This window comes from Danio rerio, chromosome 19, assembly GCF_052040795.2.
Source record: "Danio rerio strain M-AB ecotype USA chromosome 19, GRCz13ab, whole genome shotgun sequence".
Taxonomy (NCBI): Eukaryota; Metazoa; Chordata; class Actinopteri; order Cypriniformes; family Danionidae; genus Danio; species Danio rerio.
In genome coordinates this window covers 37,764,856-37,784,216 of record NC_141039.2, presented here as the reverse complement: position 1 = coordinate 37,784,216, position 19,361 = coordinate 37,764,856, and the positions used below count along the sequence as shown (strand labels likewise).

Below are 19,361 nucleotides of genomic sequence, written 5' to 3'. Positions count from 1 at the left end.
GTACTGGAAATATTCCTCAGAGATTTTGGTCCTTATATGATAGCATCATGCAGTTGCTGCAGATTTGTCAGCTGCCCATTCGTGATGTGAATCTCCTGTTGCACCACTTCATAAAAGGTGCTCTATTGGATTGAGGTCTGGTGACTGGAGGCCATTTGAGTACAGTAAGCTCATTGTCATGTTCAAGAAACCAGTCTGAGATGATTCGCACTTTATGAGATATGGTGCATTATCTTGCTGGAAGTGGCCATAAGACGATGGGTACATTGTGGTCATAAAGGGATGGACATGGTCAGCAACAATTCTCAGGTAGGCTGTGGCATTGACACGATGCTCAATTGGTACTAATGGAAAAAAATCACCAAGAAAATATCCCTCACACCATTACCCCACCACCAGCAGCCTAAACCATTAATACAAAGCAGGATGGATCCATGCTTTCATGTTGTTGATGTCAAATTCTGACCCTACCATCTGAATGTCGCAGCAGAAATTGAGACTCATCACACCAGGCAATGTTTTTCCAATCTTCTATTATCGAAATTTGGTGAGCCTGTATGAAATGTAGCCTCAGTTTACTGTTTTTAGCTGACAGGAGTGGCACCTGGTGTAGTCTTCTGCTCCTGTAGCCCATTCCCCTTAAGGTTTGATGTATTGTGCGTTCAGAGATGTTCTTCTGCACACCTCGGTTGTAACGAGTGGTTATTTGAGTGACTGTTGCCTTTCTATCAGCTCAAACCAGTCTGTCCATTCTCCTCTGACCTCTGACATCATCAAGGTATTTGTGCCCACAAAACTGCCACTTACTGAATATTTTCTTTTTGTGTTTTTTTTTTTTTTTTGGACCATTCTCTCTAAACCCTAGAGATGTTTGTGCGTGAAAATCCCAGAAAATCAGCAGTTTCTGAAATACTCGGACCAGCCAGTCTGGCAACAACAACCATGCCACATTCAAAGTCACTTAAATCCCCTTTCTTCCACATTCTGATGGTTGGTTTGAACTGCAACAGATCGTATAGACCATGAGTTGCTGCATTACGAGCAGTTGGATAGGTGTACCTAATAAAGTGGCCAGTGAGTGTAGGTGATGAGTATGTTCCACAAACTGAAATATTATGATTTTTTCTCTGTGTTAAATAAATATCCTCAAAAAAATAACTGTTGCTACTTGTTCAAAGTACTTAATTAAAATGAGTTGAAACAACAATTCTTACTTTTTATTATTTTAAAATATTTTTAAAACCTAAAAGTTTTGTTCAATCCACTTAGATTTGTAAAAAATTAAGAAATTAATTTATTTGCGTTGGACATTATAAAAGAATTCTGTGGAACCTGGCATTTTTTACAGTGAAGTAATTATTGACTAGTTAAACATATGGTCAGATGCGAGTCCATGATCTTCCTGAATGCTAATTTGAATGTACTGTACTTAAGATCAACTAATACGTCGCTGGCCTTAAACACTGCAACAAAGTGCTATTTGTCTTTTAAGGATATCAGACTTGCTGAAACAAGGCTTTTAGTGCAATCGGTAGTGATGTAAACTCCCTTTTTTCCCCTCCCTTGATAGGAATTCCCTAATGGTTCCTGTCATCTAGCCATAGTGCTTGTTTCCTCTTTCTCATCCAGCCAGAAGTAAAGTTTACCTGCTCGCTCTTCTAATCTCTATCGTGCACTTCTAACCCAGAGAGAAAAGACAGTGTCCCTTCTGTCCTCCATATCTCTCAACCTCTTTAGTGCTCCTTTTATCAATGCAAAATAATTACCTTGAGGAAACATGACTGAGGTACAAGATGGGTCAGGCAGAGCATCACTCTTCTGCTCTCCTGTGCCAGCCTGAGCCCTGGCAGCCTCGCTGACCATACATAAAAGAATTTCTCTGAGAATTTTAGATCGGTTTCAATGGCTGGCCAGTGTTTATCCACCTTAAACCCCCCTTCGTCCGACTCTACCAGCACCACCAGCGACCAAATGCCAGGCATTCCACTTTAAGGTTACAGGAGACTAAGGTTAGGCTCTGTCACCCGAATAATATGTCATATTGAAACATAGCCAAGTGTCCGGGCCTTGTCGTGATACAGCAATGGAGAGGAATGGAAATTCTGGATTAGTGTACCAAAAATATTATTAATACTGTAGTAATTTATTCATCCTTATTATTTCTATATTCATTTAATCCTGGGATGGGAAAGTTGCCAGTTATCAGCAACCAATACATCACTCTTTAGTGTATTGTGATCCTTCAGAAATCATTCTGAAATGATTCAAGAGTTCACACTTAGCTCATGATTTATACATAGCTTGTTTGGCATGCTGTCCCGGGAGAGAGCCCTGAGCTCAAGGGATCCTCGAGCCCAGGGCTCCCCCCCCCTTTTGCAGGGCGAGTGGAGATTGAGTTCAGGTCTATCTCAAACTCCCCCGCTGCTGAGGCCAAGGCGAACTTCCTGAGAGTAAGACATTATAAAAAGGTTTTGCTCCTCTCGAAATTAGTTTAAAATTAAACTTCACTTATGTGATGATCAGGGAATATTTCTGGCTATCTTGGATGCAGTTCGAGTTTTATTGGATTCTTTTTGAAATTGAATAAAAAAATAATAATTTTTCAATCATTAAATGACAATGGGTATAAAGCCACAAGAATCAGTTATTTTATCTCATATATTGACTCAGTGGGGCGACATGGTGGCTCAGTGCAAGAAGGTTGCTGGTTTGAGTATTGGCTTGGTTAGTTGTGGTTTCTGTGCTTCAGTTTCTCCCACAGTCCAATGACTTGAATTGAATAAAAGATATTGACCATAGAGAATGTGTGTGAACCAATGTGTATGAATGTTTCCCAGCACTGGGTGGCAGCTGAACAGTTGGTGGTTCATTCCACTGTGGCGACCCCTGATGAATAATGGGACTAAGCTGAAGGAAAATGAATGAATATTGAGACAGTGGACAACAGAGTCTTGTTTTGCTGTTGGATGTCAGAATCAGATTACTGAATATTGAAATAGTTTTAATACCCTGTTGTTGATTGACATGATTTGAAGCTACTGTAATAGTTGTTTTATCATTGTAAGCAAATAAATGGGCTGACTGGAGTGACAAATCCGCAAATTAAAGTTTTAACATGATGATTTTGTGTTTAATGAGTAAATAATTTATTACATTTATACTTGTGTCTGTTCTCGCTACCACACTGCTGTAATATTTGAGCCCATTTCTGCAGACACAGGATGTCAACCTGACGTAATATTGACGTTATACCCCAACATTGTGGGGACGTTGCATTTTGTTTGAAAATGAAAATCGGGTTGAAATCTGAACCCAACGTCAGGCCGACATCAATGTCTAATGTCCAACCTAAAATCATTCAAATATCAACGTCTAATCATGTTACACCTTTACGTTGTGTGGACGTTACCAATATGACATCGATCAGATGTTGGACTTTGGTCACTTTCCAACACAACCTAAAATCAACCAAATATCAACGTAATATGACGTCATTATTAGGGTGCTTTCACACCTACACTTTTGTTTCGGAACGTATCTCGTTTACCCAGTTAGCGCGGTTCATTTGGCATATGTGAACAAGGCAATCGCGCTCTGTTCCGCGCCAAAGTAATCGCTCCGAGATCGCTTGAATGAGGTGGTCTCGGCTCGATTGAAACGAACCCTGGAGCGGATCGATTGCAGTGAGAAAGCGATCCGATCCGAGCGCGGTTATATCACAGTGTTTTATGGATATGTTAGTTTTTATGGATATGTTTTATGGATACACAGTGTTATATGTAATAGGCATACGGCTATTTGAAGAGAGAATTATGAGTAGGGCGGGAAGTTTCGAGAGTCTCCGGATGCCCGCAAACAAGTGATGATCTCCCGGTAATCTCGCGTCTCCCTCCCGGTCCTCAAATATGCATCGTCGCGCACCCTTCTCACCCCTCCCCACCGCGTCTCTCCTCAGACACGTCGCGTGCGTGCGCACCCTGTCAATCACCACCAAACCACCACCTCTCCTGACAGCTGAGCGGGACGCTGCAATAAACCCTGACACTCTGACCAATGTAAGGAGAGTTTACTCGCACATGACTTGTTTTAGCTCTTTTGGTCCGATTTGAAACTTTGCAGTGTGAAAGCAAACCACTCCAAGAGCAAAGAGCAACAATGTAACAATTGTAATCTCTGTTTCGGAACAACTGAATCGATTCACAGGTGTGAAAGCACCCTTAGACGTAAGAATAACGTCTCTAAACGCTGGCTAGACATTGAATTTTGGTCACCTGATGTCATGATCTAAATGTAACCTAACACTAAAGCATCTTATGATGTTGTGTGCTCTTCGGGACCAGTTAGCATTTCACTGTCCAAAAGCTACCCTAAGCAAGTTACAATTAGCATTTCACTGTCCAAAAGCTACCCTAAGCAAGTTACAATTAGTACAAAATTCAGCAGCTAGAATTCTGACTAGGACCAGTGGAAGAGAGCACATAACTCCTATTTTGAAAAAACTGCACTAGCTTCCTGTCAGTTTTCGAGTTGATTTTTAAATCCTCATGTTTGCGTACAAGGCCTTGCATGGTCTAGCACCACAATATTGATTTGAGCTTTTAATCCCATACACTCCTAGACATGCTTTACGCTTGTCTTTTAACTGCTTAGTCAACGGCCACTAAAATCTATTGGAAATCAGGAATTCTCTTAATTGGCACCTAAATTGTGGAACACTTTACCCTCTGTATTCGCAATACAGAAGAGTATTTTTAAATCATCTCTTAAAACTTACTTTTTTAGGGTAGCTTTTATTTGATTTTATGAGATTTTTAGATCTATTACTATTATTATTATTTTATGTTTTTAATAATTTTTGTTATTATATATTTTTTTGCAATTATCCTTGTATGTATCTTTTACTGCTGCACATTTTATATGTCTGTAAAGTGCCTTGAAATGCTACTTTTAAAGGTGCTATATAAAAATATTATTTCTTCTTCTTCTTCTTCTTCTTCTTATTATTATTATTATTATTATTATTATTATTATTATTATTATTTTACTGTTGTCAGTACAAGTCATCTGCTTACATGGAGTGACAAATGAACCTTGACTTTAACAGTAAGAATAAAAGATTACAATGTAGTATTAAAAGTATAGCAGTTTTTCTTTAACAATGAATTGCATAACTTACTGCAGAAAAAAAATTAAATGTAAAAATGTGCACAAACCAATATTAAACATTTACAGACAGTGTTGGGCAAGCTAACTTATTAGCTACTTAAAATGTATCTTAACCACACTAAAATCTTCGCTCTGGGAAATGTAACTTAAGTAGCTAAGCTAAAAGCTACTTGGCAAAAGTAGCTTAGCTACATCTAAACTTTTTTATTGCAAGCTATTTTTACAATTTTCATTTTTAAATCGAAGCATCTTAAATCTAAGTCAATCATATCGTAGTGATCAATAAAACTGTCAATGAAACATATGAGGGAGAATTGTTCAGTTCAATAATTTGCTGCAAATAATATGCTGTACCAAGCAGAAAAAAATTATAGTATATAATTATAGTATATAATTATAGTATATAAATTACAATAAATCAAAGTATATAGTATTTTATAGTTACACATTTAAAATACTATAGTGATTTATAGTAAAGGAAAATACATTATGTAGTATCATTAGTAACTATCATGAACTAATAGTAATTACCAAAACATACTTTAGCCTTTACTACAGTTAACTATGTATAAAACTCCTTTCACTCTGTCATCTTTCATCAAGTAAATTTCTCATGTTAGCCGTCACCGACCGAAGATAGAAGTGGTAGTAACGCACCAAAATGTTTGTTGTCGACCACCGTTAAACAGGTAGAAGGAGAAATCGTCATTCTTGCCATCATATTGATTTACTTTTATCAGGTAGACACCGGCCTGGTGTCGGTGCTGTCACTTATTGATCTGTGATCGATAAATGATTGTGTGGCTGCTACTGCGCTACTTGACTAAAAAATAACTTCACTACAGAATTCAGCTACTTGATTTAGAAAGCAGCGATGCTACGGAAAAATTTAGTTAAGCTAGTAGTGTCACTACTTGTAGCGATGCTACTGCACAACACTGTACAGACAGATAAAGGAAAATTTCCATGAGCTTGCTTTTAGTTGAAGTTATGAAAAAGATGTTATCAATTACTGAAAAACTACACACAGCATACATTTAATCCTTATTTAGGGTTAAAAAAACAGTCAGTGAAAACCTCTCATCTGTTTCTTTCAGCAGCACATGTAACCTCTGATAGAAAATAATTTCATCATCCCGAGTTCAAAATAGTCCTAAAGGCGATGATAATAGTTAACATGGCAGTTTGTTTATTTTTCAGGTTGCTGCTTTCTTAGTTTTGTTGGGCTTCTCCTTTGTTTTTGTTTTTCACGCTTCACCCTCGCGTTTGTCCGTTTCTGAAAGGATCAGATGTTAGAAGCACTTAAATAATCATGCGCTCGTTATTATCATGAGCTCAAAAAGTTTGTCATTTTAAATATAGACGCACACGTGAGCTCTCTGGAGAAAGTGAAACCGCTCACACTTTTAGACGGCCTCGTAAAACAAAAAACAGGACGTGGCAGATTTTGTCCTTCTTTGCTTTGTTGCTGTTCATCAAGACATTGACACGGTTTGTTTGAGCTCGGATTGACCATGGCTCATTACTATATGTATATATTATTATGGTGTAATGTCTCGTCTGTGTGTTAAAAAATGGTGGAGCCTTTGTATTTCATTCTCCTGGCTACGCGATGACATTAGGGACGTTTATCTGTAAACCAATAGCATTCAGCTACGCGTCTAGCTCCACCGTTTGGTACCCTTTTGTTGTGCTATGTACCCTTTGCAAAGGGTATTCAAAAAGTGGTATGGTATGATTTGCTTTTAGTTCCCTTTTGATAGTGGAAATGGCCATAAAAGCATACCAAACCGTACCATACCGTACAAATAAGTGAAAACGGGCCATTAAAGACCCCAATGATTGGTTGGGAGATTTTGGGGGGGATTTATGAGCCAGAATCAATCACTCACTCAATCCAAGTCAGCCTTGTTTTATATTATGCATATTTAAATTACTATAAAGATTTAGTCTTAAATAAGGTCCCTGTTTGGTGTTCAGTGGTTGACTAGTGCCTCTAGTGGCGTGTTGGTGTCTATTCTTCATGTTTTACTCTCTTAATAGCTCTACTGCAAGGTAATGGGCTGTGAAAGTGCTTAGGTTCCACCTAAAACATATTAACATACAAGAACACAGTGGGGCCTTCAGTAAAACACACACAGGCCCACACATGAGCTCTGACTCAACAAACTGGAGCCTTGGGTGGGGTGTCAACTGTCGCAGGTGTCACAGCTTACTTTTAGTCTCTGGCAGACATGTAAAGCAAAACAGCTTTCCTGATGGAATGCTGAGCCATTCAAATTGGTGATGGCTGTTTATTTTTATATACTTCGCTCACAGAACATAACAGGGTGAAGGAGGGGGAAACTCTTATTACCAGGAGAGTTTCCATGGGTCCATTTCACCTTGTAAAGGCAGGGTGGAGGTGGTGAGGTCAGTTGGTTTGTGAATGAGCTCCAGTGGCAGGCTTTACTCCTACTCCCCAAGTCACCTAACTGAGATGTGTAAAAGAAAAAACACCCTGACACCTGGGTGTGAATGGCAGGCTGCAATTCCAAACCGCACACACAGGATACTATTGATGACATCACAAGAAAACGCCCAGAAAACTCATCCGTTCCTCCATAAAGTCTGTGAAGACTGTAAAGGTCTCTTCAATGCTAGTAATATTTTCCCATTCTAGAATTGTAGACACTGATGATGTCGTATGATTAATGAGACTGTATTATAACACTTCACTTGTTGACTCTAAAAATAGAATATGTCTTTTTCCTTCAAAATTTGCTGAAGTGTTTTTCTGGCACAATTTATTATTCTTTTAAAGAGTAGTAAAATAAAACTTTTCTATTTTAAATTTGGTCACACTTTATTTTGATGGTCTGTTTGTTGAAATTAAGTTACATTACATCTACATGCCAACTAATTCTCATTAGATTATAAGTAGACTGTTAGATTGGGGTTAGAGTTAGTGTAAGTTGACATGTCCTTGCAATGTTTCTTATAGTCAGTTGAATGTCTGTTGAAGAAGCAGTATCATCAGATATTAAGCAGACAGTCTATTAATACTCAAGTGTACCATCAAAATAAAGTGTTACCTTAATTTTTTTATTTGTCTTTTTGTAACGCATTATTTATCTTACTTAAAATATTAATAATTTAAAGTTATTGTAAGGTCCTTTTAGAAGTTTATTTTTTTTAATCTTTTTGTTGAGAGGTAGTGTTTTAACAGGACCCACAACCTACAGCAGGGCTATTCAATTGGCAGCCCCCCCCCCAAAGGCAACTTGTTTCTGCCCTCTGAATAGTGTGACCACATCACAAATTAATTTAGTTCAGTCGAAAAACGGCCACTATAGGTATGAAATGACGTGTGTCTGTTCAATGCAGCACAAGCTGCAGTTGAAGGCTGTGCAGAGCGTGAGTCACCTGACATTAAAAATTTTGGTGCCAAAAACATTTGAACAAGCTTAAATGCTTTGGTTGCATGAAACGAAACTGCTGCAACTAAACAAAGTTATGCCACCTGTGCGCTGGTTTAAAGTCCGAGCTTATACACCAAGGCTAATACGCACACACACTGGATTAACTATAGCAGCAGGCCGTTCACATATCGCATCTTTTCTGTGCGCAAGTTCGTTTTTTCTAATGTAAGAATATATGCCAAAATGCGTACGCAATCAGAGCGATGCTTCACGCCATCCAGACGCAGTGAGTAGAAAACATCTCACACCGTAGCGGAGCTGTGCGTGGCTTTCAGTGCAATGCAAACAGAAGATATGTTAGACAAATTATTACAAATTATTAAAATTATTATGCATGTATGAACGCAGATGATAACAACAGTTTATTTCAATACTTAACTAATATAAAGCTTAAATTTACATTAAATGTGATAACCGTGAAACCATGATTTTTCTTCAAACTCTAATCGTGCAACTAAAATCTAGAATTGTTGCATCCATAATTTTTATGCAGTTCAAAACATAACATATGAATGAGTTTCAATGTAGAAGAAGCCGACTTAAGCAATGAACTGATTATATTGTGCTTTAAAATTTAACATCTGAATGTTTGGTAAAAAAAAAAAAAAGTCTCTTTGTACAATCCACTGATATTGTTCATTTATTAATTTATTTTATATTCGGCTTCGTCCCTTTATTAATCTGGGGTTGTCACAGCGGAATGAACCATCAACTTACAATTTAGCTTACCCAATTCACTTATAGCGCATGTCTTTGGATTGTGGGGGCAACCGGAGCACCCGGAGGAAACCCACGTTAACACGGGGAGAACATGCAAACTCCACACAGAAATGACAACGGAGACTGACCCAGCCGGGGCTCAAACCAGCGATCTTCTTGATATGAGTTGATTGTGCTACCAACTGCACCACCATGCTGCCCGCACTGATAGTATGTAGTTTCAAAATACAATTATTAGCATTTTAATGTAGAAAAATACAACGTGGGTGTCTTAAGAAGCAAAAATACAACATATGTGCACTTACAGTATATGCTGTTGTGTCATCACTCATGATGCAAGTCATATCTCTCTGGCCCCTCATTTGGCATGCTTTTCATGAACTGGCCCCCATGACAAACTAATTGAATAGTCCTGACCTACAGTATATCACTATACATCTGGAAGTGGTCCTAAGTGGTCAAAACCTTTTACACCCTGTATAGTATCATTCACAATGTGAAGGTATTGACAAAAATATAAATACCAAGTGTAAGCAAGGCCAAAGTGTTCTATATATTGAAAGAATGCTGCTGTTGGTGGCTTGAGCAAGCCTGAGTATCTACTGTATGTGTTAACTCACTAGCTTTACAGAAAATTGTGACTAATGTGCAAAACGCAGAGAGAATGGATTATGCTGGCCTCTTGCTCTCTGCAACTCTGGCCGCCCTCTGAAGCTAAGCAAAGCTGCGCCTGAATGGCAGACCACATGGGAAAGCTGGGTTGCTGCCGGAAGTGATGTTAGTGAGGCCACCAGGGGGCACTCAACCTGCAGTCTGTGTGGGTCTTAACGCCCCAGTATAGTGAAGGGGACTCTATACTGCTCAGTGAGCGCTGTCTTTTGGATGAGACATTAAACCGAGGTCCTGACTCTCTGTGGTCATTAAAAATCCCAGGATGTCCTCTGAAAAAGAGTAGGGGTTTCACCCTGGCATCCTTTCCATCAGCTGGTATGTGGTGTGCGGTCTGACGCAATATGTCTGCTATTGCATCATCTAGGTGGATGCTGCAAATTGGTAGTGGATGCGGAGATCCCCCACCTCCCCTAAAAAACGTGTTTAACGCTTTGAGTGTCCAGAAAAGTGTTACATAAATGCATGGAATTATTATTATAACTTTTTTTCTTCCAAAAATTGACTTCCACATTTTTTTTGATTTTGTATTACAATCATTGCCAATTAACATTTTGTCATTCTGCATTAATTGAACCAAGTGTAAAAGCACCCTTTGAATCAGTTTGGAAAGTAAGTACAAGGTGTTTGGGCATTAATCATCCATACAATAAAACATTAGTGTGGGCCAGTATTGTTTTGGATCTTAGTGGCTTCCATTGTGTGCTTAAAACACTTAAAGCACGTTTTCCTTTAAAAAGAATGAGATATATTTTTAACTGCATGTTAGTTTTTTTAAGCTGCATCTAGTAGCTCTCTTAGTAAGAGCCACTAAGAGTTGATTAAAAGATCCTCCATCAACCATTGCCAGAAGAGCCTGTGTCCAGACATTTCGATGGACAATTAAGATGGGGAATCAGGACTGAAGCAAGTATCCTTAACTATTAACATCACTTAATGACATGATCCACGGCTTAGATTAGTACGATTATTACGTTTGGGAGCAAAACCAAGGTCTGTTTTCCTTTTGCAAAGCACCATTCATACTCATTTAAATATCTGATAATCTTTGAGTGACTCTCGTTGAGAAAATTGCTTCGATAGATCAAACGAACCAGCAAAGAACACGGAAAACCATTGCTATTAGAGCTTGTGGCTAATGATGGTCTTCAAAGCCCCCAACTCACTGAGGAGAGTGGTCATTACAAAAATATGTTTGTCCTCATAGGAAACGGTTCACCTGGTCATGAAAGCTTAGGATCTAGCCTCACCCCACTCCTTTTAATCACGCATATGCAGAGATAGCCAACATTTTTCGAGACCACAATAGGTTGTTTATCCAGCACTAGTAACGATTTGATTTCATCTGAGAATACTAAACTTTTATTGCACCCAAATATGTTTGAGAGATTTTTGCCATAATGTTGATTGAGACAAAAAAAAATGCATATATTGCAAGGTGCATATAATGAAAGCAGCGAGAGCTAATTCATTGAAAATCATTTTTCCCTTAAAAATATAAACTTTTTGAAATAATTTCCATTATCATTCTGTATATGTTACTTATGTTTTAGATACCCACTTCTAATGTTATCATTCGATGAAATGGGCATTATCAGTGGTTATCAGCTGATAGATTTCAGCTGGGGTAGGGGTAGACGTTCATAAAATACGATAAATGGAAAGTTTAATAAATAATATAAATAATTCTCATTAACTTCTGGCCGCAGTCGTATATGATCTATAGCTGATTACCTATGTGGATGGATCATAACAGTTTTCTAAGCCTACCAGTAGACGCAAAAAGGCCCCTACTGGCCCATAACTATCAGCTGATAACCACTGATAACACCCATTCAATCGAGTGATAACATTCGAATCGGATGGTTAATATCTGATGTTATATATCTCATCTCAATATAACACAAAAGTTTTAGATATTTTCACACATTGCTCATTTTTTTATTTTAAACATTGTGCAATTTCCGATTGTATGGTTTAATTAGGCATATACAAACAGAGGACTGACAAAAAATTGCATTAGTGGGGTGGTCATGGCTAGGCCCACACGGAATCTGCGCGTGCAGAATTCCAGAGATTTTCCGGAGATTTTCCGCAAAATTTCACTGATTTCTGCAGATTTTTAGCCCATTATTAATTCTGTTTATTTGCTTGAATAAATGTGTAAATCTGAATTTATTCAGTTTTTATTCAGTAATTTATTACTTTTTATTTAATATATTAAAGTTTTAGGTAGGATACTCCGCTGGATACTCCCAAAATAATTCTGCAGAAATTTGTAGATTTTTACCAAAATTCTCAGCAGAAAAAAAGATTTATGATAAATCATAATTGTAATTTTGTTAGATAAAAAGCCATGATGTCTGATTCTATCAGTAAACACACCTCTGCAGTTAACCTTTTCATCTTCACCAGCAACTTGCATAGTATAGATCTTATTAATGCTGCACGACATTGGAAAAATCTGACATTGCGATATTTTGCTTTGCTGTGATATACATTGAGAGATGAACATAATTTGATTAGATGAGTTGATTTTGTTGATTTAGATCAACTGGGAAGTTCAAGTCTTCTTCTAGGCAGTGCATCTGCATAAAACATAATAAATTACAAGCATAAAGTTGCAATCAGAATTATTAGCCCTCCTGAAATGTTACCCCCCTGTTTATTTTTATCACCAATTTCTGTTAAACGGGGAGATTTTTTCAACACATTTTTTAATCTTAATAGTTTAATAGCTCATTTCTAATAACTGATTTATTTTATCTTTGCCATGATGACAGTAAATAATATTTTACTAGATATTTTTCAAGATACTTCTATACAGCTTATACAGTGACATTTAAAGGCTTAACTAATTAAGTTAACTAGGCAGGATATGGTAATTAGGAAAGGTATTATATAACAATGGTGTGTTCTGTATTGAAAAAATATATGTACATTGACCTTAAATAATTTTTTTAAATTAAAAACTGCTTTTATTCTAGCCAACATAAAACAAATAAGGATTTCTCCAGAAGAAAAAAAAAGATCAAACACACTGTGAAAATGTCCTTGCTCTGTTAAACATAATTTGATAAATATAAAAAAAATAAATAAATTCTAATTTCAACTATATAAAACTGCAACAGATCTGAAATAAACAGTGCTTTGAAGTTATATTAAGAGTTTTAAAGTACAGAAATCAAATAATCAAATGTAAAATAACATTTTCAAAATTGTATAAATAATTTGTAGAAAAATAATATTTAATAATATCTTTATATTTTTCTAAGCAATTTCATTCTGCGATGTGTGCGGATACACACATTGCTATATCAACACTCAAACGATATATTATTCAGGCCTAGATCTTCTTTTTATAAAATGTTAAGTCTGTGTAAAATCAAAATTTGCAATGTTTATTTTTCTAGCACACATTGTTATTCTTTAGGTGAACATATAATCTGTGCAAGTTAATCCACTGCAAAAACAAAATTCAATCAAAATCTGACTAAAGTCATGTTTGGAGTGGCTGCCCTTCTTTGTTGACATCAGTTTAACAATTTCTTAACCATGGTCCTTTAACCATTAGTTTGCTTGCAGCGAATGATGCGCAAATTCCCCGCCCTCTACTCATTACTCCATTTCAGTTGAAAGCGCATAAACACACTGAAATAAACTTCTCGCAACTTTCAATTCACATACTTTAAACTTTATAACTAGTGTGTTGAGCGCTTAAAAGTTTCGAGATTGGCCTCATTGACTTCCCTTCTAAGTTGGTGTCTGAAAGTGTCTTAATTTGCTTGTCTGCAATTTCAAACCTATTAATTGCATGAAGCGTATGTTTTCTTAAACTTTGGATCCACATTTCAAAGCCTGCAGTATGAAAGGACTGCATGTAAACAGGTCAATAATTAGCTGTGTGTCTCTTTATTGTCCACACTATTACTTAGGAGACATACAAACTCAGATTAGCATCTGATAACGCACTTAATATCCAACAATGTCAGGGGCTGCATGGATGGAAGGTATCCAGTGGCTAGTCTTAGCCATAGCTCCCTTCGAGCACAATGCCCCACTTGTTGCTCCGTCTCCTCTGGCATGATCCAAAGCCATATCAGGCCCTTCCCGAGGCTTCAAATCGCTCAATTTTCAGTGCGTGCTCAATCTAATCTTGGGTTTTATGATTGGATATTATGATAAAGCTGGTGGTGCAAATTATACAGTTCATATATGTTGAACAGGGGCTAATTGAAACATGAATGAGCTCATTGTTATTGGGATGGTGTATCAAATGAGGATGATGGTTAATTTAGGTCTAGATAAGGGATTCTGTAACATCGCCCGTTCTTACAACACACTCGCCTCGTAATTATCCGAGGTAATCTAGGGATTTTAATTCCAGGAGAATTTGAATGTGGTAATAGGGGCCATTAACTGCGCTAATGCATATCTCAGATTGTAGCCTCGAAATGCTGCTTTACTCCTTCTGAATTAAGCATTTGTACATATTATCGTAGCAATTCATCCGGGAAGGGTTCCACTTGAGAACTGTTGCTAAGTGGTTCGCAGTCTAGATCAGTCAGCCAAGAAATTTAATCTCATCTCATAAAACTGATTGGTTTAATTGGCTGAGAGTCTGGCAAGATTACACAAAAACAGACTTTCGCTGTACTTATTGCCGCTTATAATCTTGCACGGGATAGCAAATTTGAGCCGTTTTTTTTTTTTTTGGTGAAAGAATGCTTTAGCCGAGGTGAAATCGATGCTCCATGCGCTGCGCCAACACTGGCTGAATTTTCCAAAAGGTGCTTTCTGGGAAAGATTGCTCTGTTTGTATGAGTGCGAGCATTTGTTTGCAGATGTTTATGTTGGAGGTGGGAAAACAAGGGCTTAAATGGTTACCGGGAAAAGAGGAGGGGTGCAAAATCCATCCCTTTACTCCACCTACCCCACCCCATCCTCTATACTGCTTCCTTATTCTGCCCGGCTGCAGACACTTGGCTTTTGTATGGAGGGAACCAGAGAAACAATCCACTCTCTCTGTTTGGAAAATACTTGCAAGGAAAGAGACCGGGAGCTTCCAGGTGCTTTGCCCCCTGTTAAAAGCCCTGTAAGGAGGTCCTCGTCTTGCCTGGAGTCAGGAGAGCCACTGCCTAGTGAAGCCTCTCGCATTCTCCCTCTCCCTCTCTCTCTCTTTCTTTCTCTCTCCCTCCTACTTTCCACCCTGAGTGCACAGAGATTCAGAAGGTGCGTCTGAAATCTACTTGTATCCAAGCTGGAGACAACACCACAAGGACTTTTCCTTCCTTTTTGCTGCGACAAGCACATGGACTTAATTTTCAGCGGAGACAGAAATAAGAACAAAAGCAGACTGGCACCTGCCACTGAGAGCCAGAACTTTCTCAAGAGTTGCATTCGTTCTTTCGGCACGTATGTAAACAATATTTGACTGCGAGCGCAAGTGCCAAGACATTCCCGAGACTTGCCTGGCTGCTGGGTTCCCATCACTATCTTCCTGAGACATTTCTCCAGGGATGACTGTCTGAAGGAGGAACGCAGAAAAGAAGCCACCTGACCTGCAGAAGTTACCTGCCCTGAGACGCAAGAAGGGTGAGGTAAGTTCTGAATCTTTCATTTTCCTTCCCCTCCGGGTCTATGTCATCCCTGAAAATGTTTTTCATATCCCGTTGCTTCTCTGCAATTGAATCCAAATGTAATGCAGAGAGGGGAAAAACAGTCGGGTTTACATCTCAATCATGGGACCAGCATAATTCTCAGCGCACTGCTTCGCACAAGGCAGATTAACAGAATGATTTAGTGCCCTACCCCCGTTAATCTCCGCGAAATATGCGGCATGTTTTTCTAAACAGAGCCATGTGGCTACCAGTGCTCGTCTTGTGTGCTTGTGGTTTGTGCGTGCCTGTGGCTGATAGGTTGCGTGGTTCAGGTAGTGTTGTGGGTCTCTTCTGGAGTTGGAGAGGGAGAGAGTTATATAACTGCAGCAGCCTCCCTCTCGCTGACACCTGGGACTGTTTGGTCTGTGCACAAATGCCACTCACTTAAATGTAGCTCCGCCTGCAGTTTTATAAAGCCCCTGCCCACTTTTCAGCTTCTGAAAGTTTGCATTTTGACCTGTCAGTCTACTAGTCTTCATATTTTAAACCTATTTAGAGTGCAGAGCTCTTTGTATTTTTAATAGGAGGTTGGAATGACACATCAGATCGGCTCTTTTGGAGTCAGCATGAAACTTTAATATTGTTTATTATATGTGGTGGTGTCATTCTGAAGGTGAAGTATGTCCTGTCAGATCCGTTCAGGTTAAAGTTTTATACACTGTAAAACTCAAAAAGTGAAGGTAACTCAAACCGTTTGATGAAACCGATTGCAGCAAATCATTTAAGTTCAAAAGCTAATCCTAATGAGTACTGTGAACTTACTTTAAGTTTTAAGAAGTTATGAGGTATTTAATTAACTCATTACCTTCAACACTGAGTTCAAAACTCTTTTCAAATGAGTAGAATTGGTTTTCAATAAATTTTGAGTTAACTACACTGATTTCATTTGATAAAGTTGACTGTTGGGTTTTACAGTGTACTAAACATGAATAAATTAATATAAATGGATAAATATATACACTGTACAAAATGCTGGGTTCCACAGCTCCTCTGTGTTGTCCCAACACAAATTGATAAAGTTAACTTCAGTGTTTTACAAATTTAAGTGAATTGAGCATAAAACAAATAAGTTGTCACATAAACACCCAAAAGAATTGTGTTGTTTCAATTCATTTTAAATAAGTAGTTTTTAAGCAGCCAATTTTGAGTGTATATGTGTGTAATAACATGGTTGTTGTTGTTACTATTATTATTGATGGTGGTAGTAGTTTGATTGCAATTATTATTGTTACACATTTTGGTGAATAATTCACATTAAAGTAGGTCTTTAAAATTCAACATAAAACTAACATTGTTCCTATGAAAGTGGGCTATTTGAACTGTCAGAAATAAGCTGCGTCCCAAATGACACACATTACACTGTGCACTATATGCACTTACACACTCAGTAGCATAGTATATGAATGTACAGAAGTGTTGTTTCAAATGGAACTATTTTTACTAATCGAAAGTTTCCCAGATGACGTTTGACAGTTGCCAAATTACTGAAATAATTTACCAAATAATACTTGCCATGATTATAACCGCATTCGCCATTGGGAGGCGCTATAATCACTCTCCTAGGAGAATCTTGCTTTTACATGCCAAAATAAATGAAGTAATAAAACATGAGGGCCCAAAAGCTCCACCCCTTCCGCTACATGAGAAAAGCAGCAGCTGTTGAGTGTGTGAAGTGTCCAACGTTCCAAACTTCTTTTACTGGTTCAGGGCTCGAAATTGCGACCATTTTGGTCGCATATGCGCCCGAAATTTTATCTATGCGACCATAAAATATTTTTGGGAGCATTTCTGCGAGTGCTTAAAATTGTTGTGTGCGACCAGTTTTTACTGCAAAATGTTCACCACATGCGCGGATTCGGGAGACATTCACGCAGAATTTATCTCTAAGCTCTTTGTTTGCACTTGGAACGGGAAACGCAGCGCTCAGGAATGGTTTTAAACAGTTGTCATGTCAACTTGCTGCAGTTAACAAATCCAAGTCCGTAATGCTTGCCCCGGCTTCGCGCTCTTCTTATTGGCCCACTGCTCTAGCACTGAACGCGAATGATTGGTTAATATCAGCTGTCAATCACTCAGTCAGCGCCTTCTGGCTTCGGATGACAGAGAGCTGCTACCGCGGAAAACTAAAGCGCTAAAGATGAGATTGAAGATAACGCGGACAGATTTAGTTTTAGAAACCATCTAGTTACAAATAATGACACATCTTACTAGTGATCATGTGCTGAATGTTAATCCACCATCTACACTTTTCCAAGAGTAGAAGACTTCTGTTGGCTTCAAGTCCACTATAAAAAGTCTGTGGGATGGAGTTTTCAGGTAACTGTTTGCCACATCCAGCACGAGAGCTTCTGTTTAATCCTTCATATAATTGCCAGATGCTCTCCGCCGTGCAAGGGGCAGCTATATGTCAAATTTAACATCACGTACACCAACGCAAACGGGCTTACACTGAGTAAATTAATATCGCTAACTTACTCATGAAAAGACCGGTATTGCTATTAACATGACGTATGCATACAATAAGGTACAATATGTGTCAAAAGCATCAGTGCAATATCAGACAGCACTTGTGAGAACAGCACAGTTAACGTTATACCGTTCAGATCGTAACAGATTCATTCAAGCAGTGCGTGCAGGGCCGGTGAGCGCTCCGTGCTTTGGTCACTCAGTTATGTTATAAAAATCTATTTTCTTGTGATCACGGGATTTCGTTGAGACATATTTTCCTCACGCACGCATATTTATATTATTATTTTTTTGCTTGTTAGTTTGATTAGTGTTGATTTCAAATACAATAAATCTGTTTGTATAAAACTTGTAGTAACGGTGCTCATAATTGGTGGGTGCGACTAAATTTTGGCTGATGCGCCTAACTTTTTAAAGTTAGGAGCACCGTTGCTACCAAGCAAAAAGGTTAATTTCGAGCCCTGTGGTTGAATAAGTGAATACACTACTTACACTATTTATACTACAAAATGGCGTAGAATTGTGCATTAGTATTCGATTTGGGACGCACTTATACTCAAAAAATTATGCTTGTTCAAACTACTTACTTAAACTACTAATCTTTCCCCGACAACTTAATTGTTTTATGTTCAATACACTTAAATTTGTAAAAATGGTTAAGTTAATGTTTATTTGTGTTAAGACAACATGAAGAAATTTTGTGGATCCCAGCTTTTTTACAGTCTAGTCTACTTTAGGTAAAAATGTCACATTTGAATCTTTTCTTTTGTTCGTTCATTTATTCTTTATTTTTTCCTTTTATTCGTTCAGTCTTTCCTTCATTCGTTCTTTCTTTCATTCGTTCGTTGTTTTTTTCTTTTGTTCATTCATTCTTTTGTTTGTTCAATCTTTCGTTCTTTCGTTTGTTCAGTGTTACTTTCGTTCGTTTGTTCTTTCATTCTTTTGTTAGTTCGATCTTTTTTTCTTTCTTTCGTTCGTTCGTTTGTTCTTTTTTTCGTTAGTTCTTTCATTAATTTGTTCTTTCCTTCGTTCGTTGTTTCTTTCTTTTGTTCGTTCATTGTTTCGTTTGTTCAATCTTTCATTCATTCTTTCGTTCGTATATTGTTTCTTTCTGTCGTTTGTTCTTTTGTTAGCTTGAGCTTTTGTTCTTTCTTTTGTTTGTTCGTTCTTTCTTTCTTTCTTTCGTTCGTTCGTTCGATCTTTCGTTCTTTATTTATTT

The 19,361-nt window shown here is 37.9% G+C and overlaps 1 protein-coding gene across 6 annotated transcripts in view; it reads left to right on the top strand.

The window, feature by feature from the left end:
* col8a2 (collagen, type VIII, alpha 2) overlaps window positions 1-19,361 on the top strand; it is a 200,222-nt gene that overhangs the window by 79,413 nt on the left and 101,448 nt on the right. The window contains exon 1 of one of the 6 annotated variants that reach the window (XM_087295071.2): window positions 14,993-15,611. The exons of 4 other annotated variants lie outside the window; for them this stretch is intronic. The gene's annotated coding sequence lies outside the window, so the exon portion shown is untranslated. 6 annotated transcript variants of the gene reach the window in all.